The sequence below is a fragment of the Phyllobates terribilis genome, unplaced genomic scaffold (genome assembly GCF_046119375.1).
Source record: "Phyllobates terribilis strain yellow unplaced genomic scaffold, ASM4611937v1 Scaffold_4__5_contigs__length_816908805, whole genome shotgun sequence".
NCBI lineage: Eukaryota > Metazoa > Chordata > Amphibia > Anura > Dendrobatidae > Phyllobates > Phyllobates terribilis.
The window spans coordinates 650,434,587-650,453,557 of NW_027362764.1; the positions used below are offsets into that span (position 1 = coordinate 650,434,587).

The window sequence follows — 18,971 nt, forward strand, 5'->3', positions numbered from 1 at the left end:
ATATTACTTAACATCAGAGCAACAATATACAGTAAATATTTTATTTATTAAATACTAGTTTTCTAGTAAATATGACATGAGCCAGTATTTGCATGCTAAATATACAAATGAAACAAAATAAAAGTTGAAAAAAATGACGTCTTTGAGTATATTTTTAGGGGTTTTGCTAAATCTTATTTAAGCTAAAATATTTATATAATGATATGTGAATTTTATGGTTAATTAATTATCAATTATTTTATTTTTGTTGTTACATATTCACATTTTTTTATTCTGGAATCAAAGAAACACAAAATCTCACAGCAGGTAATAATAAGGAATTTAAAAGGAAGTTAAGTTATTTATCAAAAACGTACGTAAATGTTCTTAGAGTTACATGAACTAGAGATCTGTAATAGTAACACAGTACTGAAAATTCAAAAAAGGGTTTCTATGAATGTCTACCCTTGAACAGTATGGGGCATAATTATTAATTCTATATAATTTTTAAACCATGTCTTTTCAGTATAGTACAGTAGCCTTTCATGACTTTCACTACATTTACAGCTGCAATCAATGATTCGTTGATTTTGGTTTAGTAACAAAATTAGCACTGAGGGGTTTAATACGGCCCTCTTTGGTTGCAGTGTGTCAAGAATAAAAGAGACCATTAAGGTACTGCTACTGTAGTATTTCTCAGATCAATCAACTTACAGGTACAATAAGTGACTATACAAACTATAGCATTTCCCTATATATTACTTGAATATTCACAGATTGAGACTATCACTCCCATTTTTAATCTGGCAACTCAGCATTGAAGTTATACACGACAATCAGAATAAGCTTTTCTCTATTCCTATGTGGAATGAGCTGTGCATCTTGACCTCCTATCCCTGCACTGTAAAACTATAAAATGGCGCTCTTTGGATGGCCTCATTCTTTTATACTGTCTGTCATACTCCTTATGATTGACTGGGCTAGATCATGTGAGGCATAGTCCCAGTAAGTTAGTAAGTTAGTGTAGGGAGTATATTTGGGGGAGAAAGGTTGAACAGGATGGACCTAGGTCTTTATTCAATGCTACTATGTTACTATGTGATTTGATACATGCAGGGCATTATGGGGAAGTCCTTATGGGGAAGCCATTAATGGGAAGCTTGGCCATGGCTGATTCATCAGCCTGCTCACTGAGTCTTCAGCAGTATGTGAAATGGCACATGATATTTTTTTGTTTTTGTAATCCTCGTTAATCGAATCCCAGAGTATTCCCATTACCAGAGACTCACAAATTTCAGGAAAGTCAACTGGATGTCAATCCTCCACAGATTGATTTGCCTATCCCTACTGATATGCTCAGCTACACTTGTAGGTCTGAAAGACAATGGAAGCCACTAAAGTAGATTATTGCAAAAGCTTTTTCACAACATCTACAGCAACAATCTCAAGAGGTATCTCTACTATTTGTTTGGAATGTTAGGACTCACAAGACCATGAGGACAGAGGTTTTTCCCAAAAAAATAATACCTTATGTTATCTCGTGTTCATCATTTTATTGATTTTTTAGGATGTGGTCTGGCATTGTTTTGTTGGAGCCAGAATTTGATGTAAGTGCTTTGTGACCCGCCTGATCTAATAACAAAACGAAAGCCACTAATAACACTCAAGAACAGAAAGGCCAGACATTGCTGAAAGTAATGTAAAACCAGGTCTATGGCAAAATACCTAGGACAAATGAAACCAAGGTTAACCCCTTGTAGACATCTGCTGTACTTGTAAAGAGAATGTCAAGTGTGCACATATGAAGAGTTCTAGTGAGCTTCTCTCCGTCCATACACATAGAGTGTTGGCCGTGTTATACAGCTGTCACCTGCCTCTAACAGAATTTGGGTCTGATCGCTGCTGTTTAACCAGCTAAATTGTCATTGTCAATAGCTGTCAAATTCTCATGGATTTGGTGAAGAAAAAGAAAGTTATGGGTCTTTGAACAAGGGAAAGAAAAAATTGAAAGCACAAAAAAAGCTAAAATTGATTTGGTCAGGAAAAAATGAACTTGTACAAGTATGATGAAAAGAGAACAGTATGAAGAAGGAAAGGAAGGACTCTTATCTGAAGGATATCACTTCATCTGTCATTAGAACTGGATGACTGGTGTTTGATTATGTGACTGTGTACAGAAGTGCAGGATGAATTCTGGAGTGTATAGATCTATACATTTTGCTCAGCTTGCTAAAATAGATAAATGCTCAAATACTTTAAGTATGGAGCTTTATAGTACAGATCTGTAAAGGAGTCGTGCAATATCAGTCAAGGCTAGTTATATTCTAGAATACCAAACAATGCAGACCTTACTTACCATTACTATTGCAGTTCCACTACCACCTCTTCATTGCTCCCCATCAGTGTGGACAGGGCTAAAATGATGACGCAATGTCTATTGCATATCACCACAGTAGCCAATCACTTAGTTACAGCCAAACGGTCTGTGAAAATGGAGGAAGTATTAAAAAATTACAGTAATTCATATAATTCTTAAAGCGTTAATGCAATATAGCTACACATACAGTTGTGCTCAAAAGTTTACATACCCCTGCAGAATTTTTCCTTGCTTGGCTTTGTTTCAGAGAATATGAATGATAACAAAAAACTTTTTCTCCACTCGTGGTTATTGGTTCGGTGAAGCCATTTATTGTCAAACTACTATGTTTTCTCTTTTTAAATCTTAATTACAACCTAAAATCCAAATGACCCTGATCAAAAGTTCACATACCCTGGTGATTTTGGCCTGATAACATGCATAGAATTTGACACAAATGGGTTTGAATGGCTACTAAAGGTAACATCCTCACCTGTGACCTGTTTGCTTGTAATCAGTGTGTGTTTATAAAAGCTGAGTGAGTTTCTGGGATCCAGACAGACTCTTGCATCTTTCATCCAGCCACTGATGTTTCTGGATTGTGAGTCATGGGCAAAGCAAAAGAATTGTCAACGGATCTACGGGAAAAGGTAGTTGAACTGTATAACACAGGAAAGGGATACAAAAAAAATATCCAAGGAATTGATAATGCCAGTCAGCAGTGCTCAAACTGTGATTAACAAATGTAAAATCAGGGGCTCTGTAAAAAACAAACCACGGTCAGGTAGACCAACAAAAATTTCGGCCACAACTGCCAGGAAAATTGTTTGGGATGCAAAGAAAAACCCACAAATAACATCAGCTGAAATTCAGGACTCTCTGAAAGCTAGCAGTGTGGCTGTTTCAAGATACACAATAAGGAGGCACTTGAAGAAAAATGGGCTGCATGGTCGAGTCACCAGAAAAAAGCCATTACTGCGCAAATGCCACAAAGTTTCTCGCCTACAATACGTCAAACAGCACAGAGACAAGTCTCAAAACTTCCGGAACAAAGTAATTTGGAGTGATGAGACCAAAATTTAACTTTTTGGCCACAACCATAAACGTTACATTTAGAGAGAAGTCAACAAGGCCTATGATGAAAGGAACACCATTCCTACAGTAAAGCACGGAGGTGAATCGCTGATGTTTTTGGGATGTGTGAGCTACAAAGGCACAGGAAACTTGGTGAAAGTTTAAGGAAAGATGAATGCAGCACGGTATCAGCAAATAATGGAGGAAAATTTGTACTCATCAGCCCGGAAGCTGCGCATGGGACGTACTTGGACGTTACAACATGACAACGATCCAAAACACAAGGCCAAGTCGACCTGTCATTGGCTAAAGCAGAACAAAGTGAAGGTTCTGGAGTGGCAATCTCAGTCTCCTGACCTAAATATCATTGAGCCACTTTAGGGAGATCTCAAGCGCGCAGTTCATGCTAGATAGCCCAGGAATTTACAGGAACTGGAGGTTTTTTGCCAAGAAGAATGGGCTGCTTTATCATCTGATAAAATAAAGAACCTCATCCACAACTACCACAAAAGACTTCAAGCTGTCATTGATGTTAGAGAGGGCACTACACGGTATTAGGAACTGGGGTATGTGAACTTTTGATCAGGGTCATTTGGATGTTTTTGGTTGTCATTAAGATTTAAAAAGAGAAAACACAATAGTTTGACAATAAATGGCTTCACCCAACCAATAACCATGAGTGGAGAAAAAGTTTTTTTGTTATCATTCATATTCTCTGAAACAAGGCCAAGAAAGGAAAAATTCTGCCGGTGTATGTAAACTTTTGAGCACTTTTGAGAACTGTATATTAAAAAAATAAACCAGGGTCTAGGCAACCAAATGACAATAAATGGTTAATATTCACTTTAAATGTGACCTAACACGCTCATTTGGTCAATATTTATTGCTGCCAACCTTTCAGCACATATGTACACTTAGCTCAACTTGACTCAATAGAGAGAGGACAATATGTCACCAGACACCTCTGGCAGCAGTTCTTCCTTAAAGGCATTGTCACTTTTCAGTAAATATTCTATCATAGGTTGCTGTAGCTGTATATAAACAACAAGTAGAAGTCACCCTCCCCAGGTCCGGCACTGGTTCTTTACCACAGGTTTCTGCTATTTTTCTGCAGCCCTGTCATCACATCAACAGGCTGTCAGCAATCAGTGAGCTCAGCATCTTATGTTGTCTAAACCGACAGGGCCCCTGAGCTCACACATTGGCTTCAGCACCATCAACAGGAAGTCAGCACTGCAACCAAACAACAGAGACCAGGGCAGTGCCAGAGAGCTGGCGCTGGACCCCGGGAGGGTAAGTAATACTTGATTTGTCCTTTTTATAGCTGCTATAGCCTGTGAAAGAAGTTTTTCTGGAAGTTTACAATCCCTTTTAAGAACAACGGGATTGGATATGTTGAAATACAACTTCCCAATCCTTCTTTTTCTCCAAGATCTACTGTGGGAGAGGGTGATTTACTAGGTTCCTACAAACATTAAATGGGCAGCAGGTCCCTCCGATACCAGCGTGATTCATTTCAAGTGTATGGCCATGATTAGACCACAAAGACATATTATCCTGCAGTGTTGATCAAGCAAAAGGCAAAAACCACATATTCCTTACTCTTACAGCTTTAGTGCCATCTAAAGTAGGAAATGTATGTCGGGAAAAAAGACTGGAAATCAACTACTGGATAAACTTCTTTCCAATCCATGATGTACTATTACTATTACAACATGGAGAGGGTGCAGGTGTATGGAGTGGACTCAGCAGCTGAGCCCGCTCCTTACTGGGCAAGTGGCAGCTGTGTTATACAACCAGTCCCTGCCTCTCACAGCAGAGATCATACCTACAGTAGCTCCAATTGCTTAACCACTAAAGGAGGACCTGTCACTTGTTAAAAAATGAATTAAATATACCTTGTAAAAATCCCCAAGCGCTACTGATGCTGCTGCTCTTTTCTGCTTTTAGTTGTGTCACTGCATTGCAGAGATATTCACATTTGTTATTTTTTAAGCGCAAGATGTGAAATCTCTGATTGTAGTGCAACTGGGCATTTCTTAAGAATCTTCTTCAGCGACATTCACTTTCACAGGCTTTAAGTTCCAGATATTGCTAATCACAGCTGATCTAGCTATAATTGGCAGCATCTTGGAGAAAGTGGTGAAAGTGCATGCCCCCAGCAAAACTCTGAAGAAATGCACAGCTAAACTGCATGCAAAAATTTCACATTCTGTACTCTAAATGTAAATATCTATGTGACAAAGCACAAAACATAAATGACCAGTGATGTCTCTTCTTTAAATGCTGCTGTCCATCTCTGACAGCAGCATTTAACCTCCGGGCCATTTTCCGTTTTTTAATTATTTCCTCTCCTATAACTTTTTCTTTTAATATGGCAGTATGAGAGCTTGATTTTTGTGGGATGAGTTGTACTTTTGAATGACACCATTGATTTTACGGGGAAAAAAGTCCAATTCAACAATTGTTTTTTGGGTATTTTATTTACCATGTTCACTATGTGGTAAAACTGACTTGGCAATATGATTCCCCAGGTCAGAACCAGTATGCAGATGTCAAACATGTATAGTTAAATTTTTATATAAGTGGTGAAAAAAAATTCTTAAATTTGCATTAAAAATGTTTATCGCTATTTTCCAAGAGCAATAATGTTTTTTCATTGTTCAGGGTCTAGGACTGGGTGATGGCTTATTTTTAACGCTCTGAGAAGTTTTTTTTACTGATATAATTTGGGGATAGATACAATATTTTGATCACCTCTTATTGCATTTTATTGCAATGTTGGGCGGACAAAAAAACGTAATTCTGGAGTTTCAATTTTTTTTCTCATTTTGCCGTTTGCCAATCTGATTCATTTATTTTCTATTTTTATGGATCAGACATTTATGAACACAGCAATACTAAATATGTGTGTTTTTTAATTTTCTTTAATTGTTTTATTTTCAATGGGGCAAAACGAGGGTGATTGAACTTTTTGTGGATTTTTTTTATTTTTTCATATTTTTAAAAACTTTTTTTTTCACTTTTTACTTTATTTGATAGTCCCCCTAGGAGACTTGAAGTTGTGATTGCCCAATCATCTGTGCTATAGCTATGTATAGCTAAAGTCACAATCTCCTATGAATGCCAGCCACGAACCGGCATTCACAGGAGTATCATAATGACAGTCATGGGGGTCTCCAGCACACCCTTTGGCTATCATGACAACTCATCGGCATCCTGATGACAGGGACTCCGATAAGTGGCCAGAATGATGTGCTTCTGGCCGCCGCGTGTTAAATCCCACTGTCAGAGATTGACAGAGGGATTTAACTGGTTAACAACCACGGGCAGAGCAGCGATCCACTCACAACTGTTAAAGGCACCTGATAGCTGTGACAGCACATGTAGTGTAGTCACAGACTATGATGACTTTATACTGCAGGTTCAATTACCCTATGGGGACTAAAAAAAAAATAAAATTGTAATAAAAGAAAATATTTCAAAAAAACGAAAATAGTTTGAATTAACCCACTTTTTTCAATCCAAACATTGAAATTTAAAAAGTAAAAAAAAAGCATACTGCCACATCCATAAAGGGCAATCTGCCAAAATATAAAATTATTTAATCCATAAGCTAAACAAATAATTGAAAAAAATAATCACCCAAATTGCTGATTTTTGGTCACAATACTTCCCACAAACAAATGCAATATGAAGTCCTAACACAGCTCCATTAACAGAAAAATAAAAAATATGTCTCGTAGAACAGAGAAACAAACTATTTTTTTTCACAAAGTTCAGCATCTAAAGTAAAATTAAAAAGTATGGAAGTTTGATATCAGCTAATCATACTAAACTGGAAAATCATGATTCTAGATAATTTTTACTACACAATAAAAGATAACCCAAAAAGCAATTTCTGAATTGTTTTTTTTTTGGTCACCATTAGAGATGAGCGTTGTTCTACTCGAACTGTTCGCCAATCTCAAATTCGAGCTGTTTTGGGCGGTGTTCGAGCCGTTCGGCGAACACGAACAATTTGAGAAAAATTCGGCTGTTCGAGGTTATGTTCGATAACTGTTCGTGCACCAAAATCATAATTGGATTTTTTCTCAGTAATGATGAAAATTAATGTTAATACGCAGTTTGAGTGTACAGCGGGGTGGGGGAAGGGGCAGGGGATGGATCTCTGCAAGAACAATGAAGATCTCCATTTTTTTTTCTCTTTCCCGCATTTGCAGTGGGGAGGTGCAATCTGTCAGCCTATCAGCAGCGCACACACGGAGCGAAGTGCTTTTTTTCACACAAGCAAGGGCATGTGTCATTGGCAGTGTATGTCACATGTCCTTGCCCTATAAGACCAAGCCATTTTCCCCGTCGCCACCATTTTCTCACTGCTGCAGCTGCGTGTTAGACGGCACCGCTGTTGCTGTGTGCGCTATACCTTGTTAATTTCAAGCCAATTTTCGCACAAATCTACAGATAGCTTGGGAGTAGGGAATAGTTGTGATTGCAGTCCTTTTAAGGACTAGGTTACAGCATTTCCTACGACTTTTATCAGGCAGGTCTGTGCTCTTAAATAGATAGATTGTGGGAGTAAAGACTAATTGTAATTGGAGTCCTTTTCAGGACTAGGTTACATCAGTTCCTATCAGTTTTTGCCAGGCAGGTCTGTGCCAGTGCTGTGCAAGTTTTTTTCACAGCATTTGGCTGAATCTAGCAAAGCTAATCCTTTTTGGCCTATTGCAGAGTGTGTTAGTCAGTGGAGTAGCCTATCTGTGTTGCAAGATATACCACCTGTGTATAGAATACCAATTTTTTTACTGCACCTAGTGAAGTAAAATCTTTTGGGCATAGCATCATTCTATTAGTCCATCTATACTGACCTCCATCAGGTTGCAAATTGAATATAATTTTTTTCTGCATCTAGCTCTGAAAAAATATTGGGCTTCTAGCTGTGTGTGGGACTTGTTCTATTAATCCATCTATACAAACCTCCATCAGGTTGCAAACTGAATATATTTTTTTCTGCATCTACCTCTGAAAAAATATTGGGCTTCTAGCTGTGTGTGGGACTTGTTCTATTAATCCATCTATACAGACCTCCATCAGGTTGCAAACTGAATATATTTTTTTCTGCATCTACCTCTGAAAAAATATTGGGCTTCTAGCTGTGTGTGGGACGTGTTGTATTAGTCCATCTATACTGACCTCCATCAGGTTGCAAACTGAATATATTTTTTTCTGCATCTACCTCTGAAAAAATATTGGGCTTCTAGCTGTGTGTGGGACTTGTGGTATTAGTCCATCTATACTGACCTCCATCAGGTTGCAAACTGAATATATTTTTTTCTGCATCTACCTCTGAAAAAATATTGGGCTTCTAGCTGTGCGTGGGACTTGTTCTATTAATCCATCTATACAGACCTCCATCAGGTTGCAAACTGAATATATTTTTTTCTGCATCTACCTCTGAAAAAATATTGGGCTTCTAGCTGTGTGTGGGACTTGTTCTATTAATCCATCTATACAGACCTCCATCAGGTTGCAAACTGAATATATTTTTTTCTGCATCTACCTCTGAAAAAATATTGGGCTTCTAGCTGTGTGTGAGACTTGTTCTATTAATCCATCTATACAGACCTCCATCAGGTTGCAAACTGAATATATTTTTTTCTGCATCTACCTCTGAAAAAATATTGGGCTTCTAGCTGTGTGTGGGACTTGTTGTATTAGTCCATCTATACTGACCTCCATCAGGTTGCAAACTGAATATATTTTTTTCTGCATCTACCTCTGAAAAAATATTGGGCTTCTAGCTGTGTGTGGGACTTGTTGTATTAGTCCATCTATACTGACCTCCATCAGGTTGCAAACTGAATATATTTTTTTCTGCATCTACCTCTGAAAAAATATTGGGCTTCTAGCTGTGTGTGGGACTTGTTCTATTAATCCATCTATACAGACCTCCATCAGGTTGCAAACTGAATATATTTTTTTCTGCATCTAGCTCTGAAAAAATATTGGGCTTCTAGCTGTGTGTGGGACTTGTTCTATTAATCCATCTATACAGACCTCCATCAGGCTGCAAACTGAATATATTTTTTTCTGCATCTACCTCTGAAAAAATATTGGGCTTCTAGCTGTGTGTGGGACTTGTTGTATTAGTCCATCTATACTGACCTCCTTCAGGTTGCAAACTGAATATATTTTTTCTGCATCTACCTCTGAAAAAATATTGGGCTTCTAGCTGTGTGTGGGACTTGTTCTATTAATCCATCTATACAGACCTCCATCAGGTTGCAAATTGAATATAATTTTTTTCTGCATCTAACCCAGCCAATAGTTTTGGCCTAATACCACAGTTTGGCCACTCAGCTCTGCTCGGTTCCCATCCATTGTTTTTTTGTGCAAACAACTCCAGAGTTGTGAATTAGTTAACCACCAAAATGAGTGGAAAAAGGCCTGCTGCTGGTGGAAAGGGGAATAGGCGTGTTGGGAAGGGGAAAAAAGGTTGTGTCCGTGGGGTAGGTGTTAAAGCAACAGTAACATCTGCAGAAGAATGACCATCTTCCAGCCAAACTAAAATGTCTACTTCTTTTAGCGGACAATGTGATAAGATCCCTTTCTTACGGCCACGCCAATCGCTACAAATTCCAGATGAGGCACAAAAACAGCAGGTGCTTCAACGGATATCAAGTGCTCCTTTAAGTGGGCTCTCCTCCACATCAACTTCAACATCACAAATACTCCATTCCTCAAAGGTGTCACCCCAATCGCACTTGCTTCCTCACAGCTCCCAAATCTCCAGCTGCCCGTCTGAGTATGAGGTAGAACAGATGGTTGAGTCTGCAGAGCTGTTTACTCATACTATAGCCTGGGAATCAGAGGTCGACTCCAGCGCTTCTGTGAATCCAGACGAGGAAATGATCTGCACTGATGCCCAGAATCTTTATGAGTCGGATCCAGGACCAGACGCAGAAGGTTCTGACCATAATGTAGACCCTCATTCCCAAACTGTAACTCCTGTTGGTGGAGACAATGAGGAAGACGATGATAAGACTCAAATACCTGATTGGAGCGACAACTTTAGTTTTTTGTCAGGGCAGGAACAGGTTGGCTCTGAGGACGACGGGTGTGATAACGCACAGGGTGATGATGATGAGGTTGGAGATCCCACTTACTGTCAACCCACAGTCAGCCAAGAGATGAGGTCAGCAGAGGAGGTGGAGGAAGATGCTAGTGACGACGAGGTCAGGTTGCGCCTTCCTGGACAGAGACGTAGTACTGGAAGCACGTCAACAACTGCATCCTCAAACACAACTCTGCCTCTCACCACAAGTCGTGGTGGCTCTTCAGGTCGCATGGGTGCTAAGCCTTGCATAGCCTGGGCATTTTTTCAGATCAATAAAGATGACCCAACTCGTGTTATCTGTAACATTTGTCAGCAAAAGCTAAGTAGAGGCCAAAAAATACATAGTTTGAGTACTTCATGCATGAACCGGCACATGGACATGAAGCATAAGTTGCAGTGGGAAGCTCAGTGTGCTACAATGCGGCCTAGCCGGCCGGGCCAACCACCTTCTGCCATATCTTGTGCATCCGCGGCCTCTTCATCCTCTGTGACTGGGGGGACAGCAGTCACACCTGTTTTGGGGCGCAGACCTGCCACCTCTTTACCCGCAACAGCCAGCGTGATTGGCAGGTCTTCATTTTCTTTGGAGGTGGTAACACCAGCTGGTGTTGAGCGCTGTCCGACATCGATAGCACCACCTTTGGATCAAGGCAACCTAACATGTCCGCCTGCATCTTCCTCACAGACCGGCAGTTTGCCGGGGACACCCTTATCAACCCCGTCTAAGCACAATAGCCAGCCCTCGGTCCCTCAGATGTGGACAAGTAAAAGACCATTTCCTCCTAGCCATGAGAAAGCTAAGAGGTTGAATTTCACCATCTGCAAGCTCTTGGCTACAGAAATGCTGCCTTTCCACCTGGTGGACACAGAGGATTTTCGAGACCTTATGTCCGTCGCAGTGCCCCAGTACCAGATGCCCAGTCGGCACTACTTCTCAAAGAAAGGTGTGCCTGCGCTCCACCAGCATGTCGCACACAACATCACCGCTTCTTTGAGAAACTCTGTGTGTGACAGGGTGCATTTCACCACAGACACTTGGACGAGTAGGCATGGACAGGGGCATTACATGTCGCTGACTGGGCACTGGGTAACTATAGTGACAGCAGGACAAGGGGCTGCTGTCCAAGTCTTGCCGTCCCCACGAGTTGTGCGTCAATCCTCTTTATGTCAAAGTTCCTCCACTGCTTCTGCCTCCTCAACCTCCTCTCGGTCTTCCACCTGCACCCAAAGCCTGTCTGGTCATGCCACAAGCTTTCTAACTGCGCAGAAGGGATCCTGCACACCTCCTTACTATGCTGGCAGTAGGGCTCAACGTCATCAGGCGGTTTTTACATTGAAATGTCTGGGAAATGTGAGTCACACAGCTGAGGAGTTGTGGTCAGCTCTGGAGAACCAATTTCATGAATGGTTGTCTCCACTGGACCTGAAACCAGGGAAGGCCGTGTGCGACAATGCTGCAAACCTGGGTGCGGCCCTTCGCCGGGGCAATGTCACACACGTGCCTTGTATGGCTCACGTGTTGAACCTGGTTGTCCAGCAATTTTTAGCCCACTATCCCAGACTAGATGGCCTTCTGCAGAGGGCACGGTCGCTGTGTGCTCACTTCCGCCGTTCGCATCCCGCAGCTCAGCGACTTACATCTCTACAGAAGTCGTTGGGCCTGCCACTTCACCGGCTAAAATGCGATGTGCCTACCCGGTGGAATTCAACTCTGCACATGTTGCAGCGACTGTGGCAGCACCGACAAGCCCTGGTGCAATACGTTCTGACGTATAGCCTGGGCCAACGAGATTCAGAGGTGGGGCAAATCACGCTGGAGGAGTGGTCTCAGATCAGGGACCTATGCACCCTTCTGCACAGTTTTGAAATGGCGACGAAGATGTTTAGTGCTGACGATGCCATTATCAGCATGACTATTCCGGTGATTTACATGCTGGAGCACATGTTAAACAGAATTCGGAGTCAGGTGGTGGCACAAGAGGAGGTGGAGGAAGTAGAGGAGGAGGAGTTGTATGCGGAAGGGCTAACATCTGCAAGGTCCAGACGGTCGGCAGCACCAAGGCGGCAGGCATGTGAGGGTGGGGGAGATGGTTTTACCAGGGCGCATGGTAGCAGCCAAACTAGTGAGGAAGGTGCAGGAGCCCAGGAAGAAGTGGAGGACGAACTGATGGAAGACTCATCAGATGAGGGAGACCTTGATCACATTTCTGTTGTGCGAGGTTGGGGGGAGAGGACAGAGGAAGGAAGCATGATTGTTACCTCGCCACCAACACAACAGGGACTTGGTGCTCCTGGATGCGCAACACACATGAGTGTCTTCTTGCTGCACTACCTGCAACATGACCCTAGAATTGTGAGAATTAGAAATAATCCTGACTACTGGGTTGCCACACTGTTAGATCCCCGGTACAAAAGTAAATTTGCAGAAATTATTCCTGCCATAGAAAGGGATGCACGCATGCAGGAGTATCAGCAGAGACTGTTGCAGAATCTTACATGTGCTTTTCCACAAAATACCAGTGGTGCACGTAGTGAATCTCACAGTTCCAACTTGCCAACCGTGGGACCGTCAAGTGTTCAGCACTCAAACCGTAACAGAACCACAGTATCTGCTGGTAACATCAATTTTGCGGAATCATTTCACCACTTTTTTAGCCCATCCTTTGCAAGGCCACAGGAGACAAGAAGTCTGACACATAGTCAACGCCTAGAGACGATGGTACAGGAGTATCTCCAAGTAAACATTGAAGCCACGACTGTGTCACTGGACCCTTGCTCTTTTTGGGCTTCCAATCTGGATAAATGGCCGGAGCTAGCCACTTACGCCTTGGAGATCTTGTCATGCCCCGCAGCCAGCATTCTGTCTGAACGTGTGTTCAGCGCTGCTGGTGGTGTGCTGACAGATAAGCGCACGTGGCTCTCCACTGATAATGTAGACAGACTCACGTTCATAAAGATGAACAAATCATGGATCCGAAACGACTTTTCTACCCCTGTGTCATCCTGGAGAGAGTAAAAGCTTGATGATTGGTTAAAATCACCCTACCAACCGTTTTAAGCTTTCAAATTACTAATCATGTTTATCTGTATCTTGGCTGGAAAATAATTTGGGCTTTGTAGCAGTGTGCAGCACTGATCCTATTAGGCCATCTATACTAAAGCTTCACCAGATTTAAAATTAATAATAATTTTAAGCTGCATCTAGCCCGGAAAATAATTTTGGGGCTCCGAGATGCGCAAGACACATAAGTGCCTTCTTGCTGCACTACCTGCAGCATGACCCTCATATTGTCAGAATTCGAAGTAATCTTGACTACTGGGTTGCCACACTCTTAGATCCCCCAAACTTTTCGATCAACCTTTTCATTTTAATAAAGACCAAAAAAATGGTCATTTTTGAAATTATAAGCATTAGCAGGTTGTTAGAAACTGAAATCAAACAGTTTTCAACTCAAAACTTTATTCTAGGTGATGTTACATTTTCACATAGGACCCCTTGTTCGAAAGGAGCTTCTGAACTCTCTCGTCCATTGAATTTGTCAGGTTTTGGATGGTTTCTGCTTCAATTGTTTTGCATGAGGACAGAATACCCTCCCAGAGCTGTTGCTTAGATGTGAACTGCCTCCCGCCATCATAGACACTCCTTTTAATGATGCTCCAAAGGTTCTGAATGGGGTACAGGTCAGGGGAGCATGGGGGTCACACCATAAGTTTGTCCCCTTTTATGCCCATATCAGCCAGAGATGCAGATGTTTTATGTGCAGCATGAGATGGTGCATTATCATGCAGAAAAATGATCTTGCTGTGAAATACACGGTTCTTCTTCTTGAACCATGGCAGGAAGTGCTGTTTGAGAAAATCCACATACATTATGGAGTTCATCTTTAGCGCCTTCAGGGATCCTAAAGGGGCCGACAATCTCTCTCCCCATGATTCCAGCCCAAAACATTACTCCACCTCCTCCTTGTTGGCGCTGTAGCCGTGTTTGCGTGGGGTGTCCATCAACCAGCCATCCTCCACTCCATCCATCTGGACCATCGAGCGCTGCACGGCACTCATCCGTGAACAAAACAGTTTTGAAATCAGTCTTCATGTAATGTTTGGCCCACTGGAGCCGTTTCTGCTTGTGTGAAGTGGATAGAGGAGGTCGACAGGATGGCGTATGCACAGCTGCAAACCTCTGAAGGACCCTGCATCTTGTTGTTCGGGGGACGTTGGAGGCACAAGCAGCTTCAAAAACTTGTCTGCTGCTATGACAAGGCTTTCTTGCCGCTGCTCTTTCAACCTGACGTAATTGCCTGTAGGAAAGAGTCCTCAATTTGCCCTTATCAGCACGCACACGTGTGTACTGTGAATCAGCTACATACTTCTTGATTGCCAAGACACTTCATCCTGATCATCGCACAATGTTGATTGTAGTCATGCCTTGACCTAAACACTCCACAATTTGTTGCTTCTCTGCAGCCGACACATCCTTTTTCTTTCCCATTTTGGCAGAAAATGTAGGCTGCTTAATAATGTGAGACAGCCTTCTTAAGTAGTCTTGCCTTTCATTGGACACACCTGCCAAACTAATTAGCACAGGTGTCTGCAATTGCTTACAGTGATATAAAGAGCCCTGACACACATCACCATTAGTGTTGAGCCACCCCCGTAGTGTTCGAGTTCGGTTCGGTTCGTCGAACACCCGTGTGTTCGCCGAACTGTTCGTCGAACTGTTCGTCGAACACCTTCGAACACCGTTAAAACCAATGGCAGGCAAACAAAAACACATAGAAACACATAGAAAACACCTTCAAAGGTGTCCAAAAGCTGACAAACTGCTCAGAAGACATAACTAACACATGGAAAAGTGACAAGTACATATAGTCATGCGAAAATAAAAGAGGTGGAGGAGTAAAAGGAGGGGGAGACACAGATATAGGCATGTCATGCCCTTCTAAAATCCAAAAAGTGAGAAGCCGACACGGCCAGTCCGCTCCTGCCCGTGCCACCTCCGTGTCGCCGGGTTTGTGCCAGAGCCGCGGTGAACCCTGATGGCCAGCCCCCCTCTCCCAATACTGGTGCCTGTCCGCTGGTGGGTCGAGCGAGCCCCCCTGTGGTGGAGGCAGCTCTAAGCTTTTTAATTTAAATTGTCTCTCTAATTTGAATGAATACACTTTAAATCCATTTACAAGGATCTATTGGAGGGCAAGTCTCATGCCAGCAGCCGCGTAATTCCAGCTCCAGTAGCGTCCACTAAAGCTGCTGCAGTTAAAAAGCTTTTATAAGGATCGAGCTCGGCTGTCCACCGCAAGGCATCCTACTGCCAGTCCCAGCCCCTATGCCTTGGGGTGCCTCCTGATGCTCTTCACTGAGTATCCCGTGGTCCCGAAGCATTTCCTTTGAAAAAATGAAGTGTCCAAACTACAGGTGGTGTAGCTTGCTTAACAGCCGGGATAATCCGCTGACTAGCAGACCCTGCTACTAGGCACAAAGTATTTCCTGGGCTTGATGCAGTTAAAAATTTGTAATTAGATACTCTCGTTGGATGCTGAGAAAGCATTCCATAGAGTCTCCTGGCACGCCATATATGATTCTCTTAAAAAGCTTGGGGTAGGGGTCTAGGGGACCCTTTTATAGCCAAAATCACGGCCCTGTATCGCAATACGTCACCTAGGCTGAAGATAAATGGAACTGTAGCACCCTGAGGGCTCGGTTGCTACAGAGGTATTGCACCTCACCCAGAGGTGTGATATCTCACTCTCAGGTAAGGATGGAGTGTGGATCAGGACCCGACACCTGCATGCATTACACCACATTGCCGTGGGGCAGGGCGACCAATATGCCTCTGATATGTGCACGACAGTCCCTGTCCCTGGCTGGAGTGGGGGGAGGGAACACTGAGGAAGGGGAACCCTGTAGTGCAGGAGCAGGGAGGAAGCAGTTCCTGGGTGCATTGAGAAGGGAGTATAAAAGGTGGGCACCATCTTAGTTCAGTGCAGAGAAGTCTGAGCAGAAGTGGCAGGGAGCAGGGGCTCTGCATGAGCTCTGCTCCGGAGGCGGGCCTAGTAACAGAGGCCCAGGCCTGGAAGAGGGAGAAGGAAGGAAGAGGAGCGGAGAAGGCTCCAGGAACGAGGAACGAAGGGATCTCAGGGGTGCGGACAGGCGAGTCGCCACCGCACGCCAGAATCCACCTGCGTGGAGGGGTCAGGCCAAAGGGGGAGACCGGTCCCCGAAACTAGTGGAGGCAGGAAACGACCCTCAGCTAGAAACAGGAGGCTGTGACATTTTATGTGGCGCAGCCCCTCGCTACACCCGCTAGGAAGGCACCACATAGGGTCAGGGAAACTGGCGCCAAGTTTACCAAGAGGAGGCCCGAGGCAGCCGGACAGAAGGGTTGGTAAGAAAGGCCAGACAAAGGACACACAAAGGGGGTCCTGTGAAGCGCTCCAAAGATATCTGGGAGTTGTCTGAGCCCCTCACCTGGTGAGCACAGTACGACATGGGCAGCCGTTACCTGCAGACGTGGTCTGGATAATAAGAACTGTGAGTAAAGGCCCTGGACTGCATCACTGACTCCGTGTCATTACTGCTGCTGCCCTGCACCATCACCCCCATCCTTCGCATACACTGCCCTGAGGCTATACTCCTCCCGTGGGGAGTTATGCTACGCTCTGCTGCACCCACAACACCAGCCTCAGCGGTCTGCCCTGGAGCAGCGGTTCACTCTGACCGCAATCCACGGGTGGCGTAGTCGGACATTTAAACATCAAAACCACATAAATAGTTCCGCCACTGGTTTGACCGCCCTGAGCCACGGAACCGGGTTGCCGCCACGGAGACTACAACCACCAGCATCCACCAAAAAGGGTCCGGCTCCGGGTGTCCCAAGGCCCAGGGGGCGCGTCAGAACATTTTCATCACCTTTCACAATCACCAATGGGACAAGGCAGGGATGTTCTCTGTCCCCTCTCTTATACATCCTAGTGACGGAGCACCTGCTCTCATCAATTCGCCATAACCCCAATATTAGGTGGATTGAGGTGGGAGGCACCGAGTACAAGTGCTCTCTATTTGCTGATAATGTCCTAGTATATATCACTCAATCACATATATCCATCCATGCTGTTATGGCTGAAATAGATCACTTTGTTACATGGTCAAATTTTAAAATCAATGCAGCGAAGTCTGAGGCCCTCGATGTCTCCCTCCCCAAATCCATATAGGATTCCATCCAGTCCAACTTTCCCTTTGCCTGGCCCTCACAGGGTATCAAAAACTTAGGAATTTCTATTCATAGAGACCTCTCCCATCTATGTTATCTTAATTTTGGGCCCTTTATTGAACAACTCCATACAGACCACGGTTGGCAAGTTAGAACTGTAAGATTAACTACGTGAACCACTGGTGTTTTGTGGAAAAGCACATGTACACTGTGTTCCAAATTATTATGCAAAAAGTGTTTAGGAGTGATAAGGGAAGAATTTGTTTGTTTGTCAGTTAAACTCATTGATGGTGATGTGTGTCAGGGCTCTTTATATCACTGTAAGCAATTGCAGACACCAGTGCTAATTAGTTTGTCAGGTGTGTCCAATGAAAGGCAAGACTACTTAAGAAGGCTCTTTCACATTATTCAGCAGCCTACATTTTCTGCCAAAATGGGAAAGAAAAAGGATGTGTCGGCTGCTGAGAAGCAACAAATTGTGGAGTGTTTAGGTCAAGGCATGACTACAATCAACATTGTGCGATGATCAGGATGAAGTGTCTTGGCAATCAAGAAGTATGTAGCTGATTCACAGTACACACGTGTGCGTGCTGATAAGGGCAAATTGAGGACTCTTTCCTACAGGCAATTACGTCAGGTTGAAAGAGCAGCGGCAAAAAAGCCTTGTCATAGCAGCAGACAAGTTTTTGAAGCTGCTTGTGCCTCCAACGTCCCCCGAACAACAAGATGCAGGGTCCTTCAGAGGTTTGCAGCTGTGCATACGCCATCCTGTCGACCTCCTCTATCCACTTCACACAAGCAGAAACGGCTCCAGTGGGCCAAACATTACATGAAGACTGATTTCAAAACTGTTTTGTTCACGGATGAGTGCCGTGCAGCGCTCGATGGTCCAGATGGATGGAGTGGAGGATGGCTGGTTGATGGACACCCCACGCAAACACGGCTACAGCGCCAACAAGAAGGAGGTGGAGTAATGTTTTGGGCTGGAATCATGGGGAGAGAGATTGTCGGCCCCTTTAGGATCCCTGAAGGCGCTAAAGATGAACTCCATAATGTATGTGGATTTTCTCAAACAGCACTTCCTGCCATGGTTCAAAAAGAAGAACCGTGTATTTCACAGCAAGATCATTTTTCTGCATGATAATGCACCATCTCATGCTGCACATAAAACATCTGCATCTCTGGCTGATATGGGCATAAAAGTGGACAAACTTATGGTGTGACCCCCATGCTCCCCT

General features: G+C 43.4%; 1 long non-coding RNA gene across 1 annotated transcript in view; it reads right to left on the minus strand.

Moving 5' to 3' along the window:
* Positions 1-2,373: 2,373 nt before the first annotated feature.
* The window catches only part of LOC141264465 (uncharacterized), a 217,442-nt gene continuing 200,844 nt past the window's right edge, over positions 2,374-18,971 (minus strand). Inside the window, exon 3 of the long non-coding RNA XR_012319956.1 lies at positions 2,374-2,462. This is a non-coding gene — a long non-coding RNA (uncharacterized lncRNA). The remainder of the gene's footprint in view (positions 2,463-18,971) is intronic.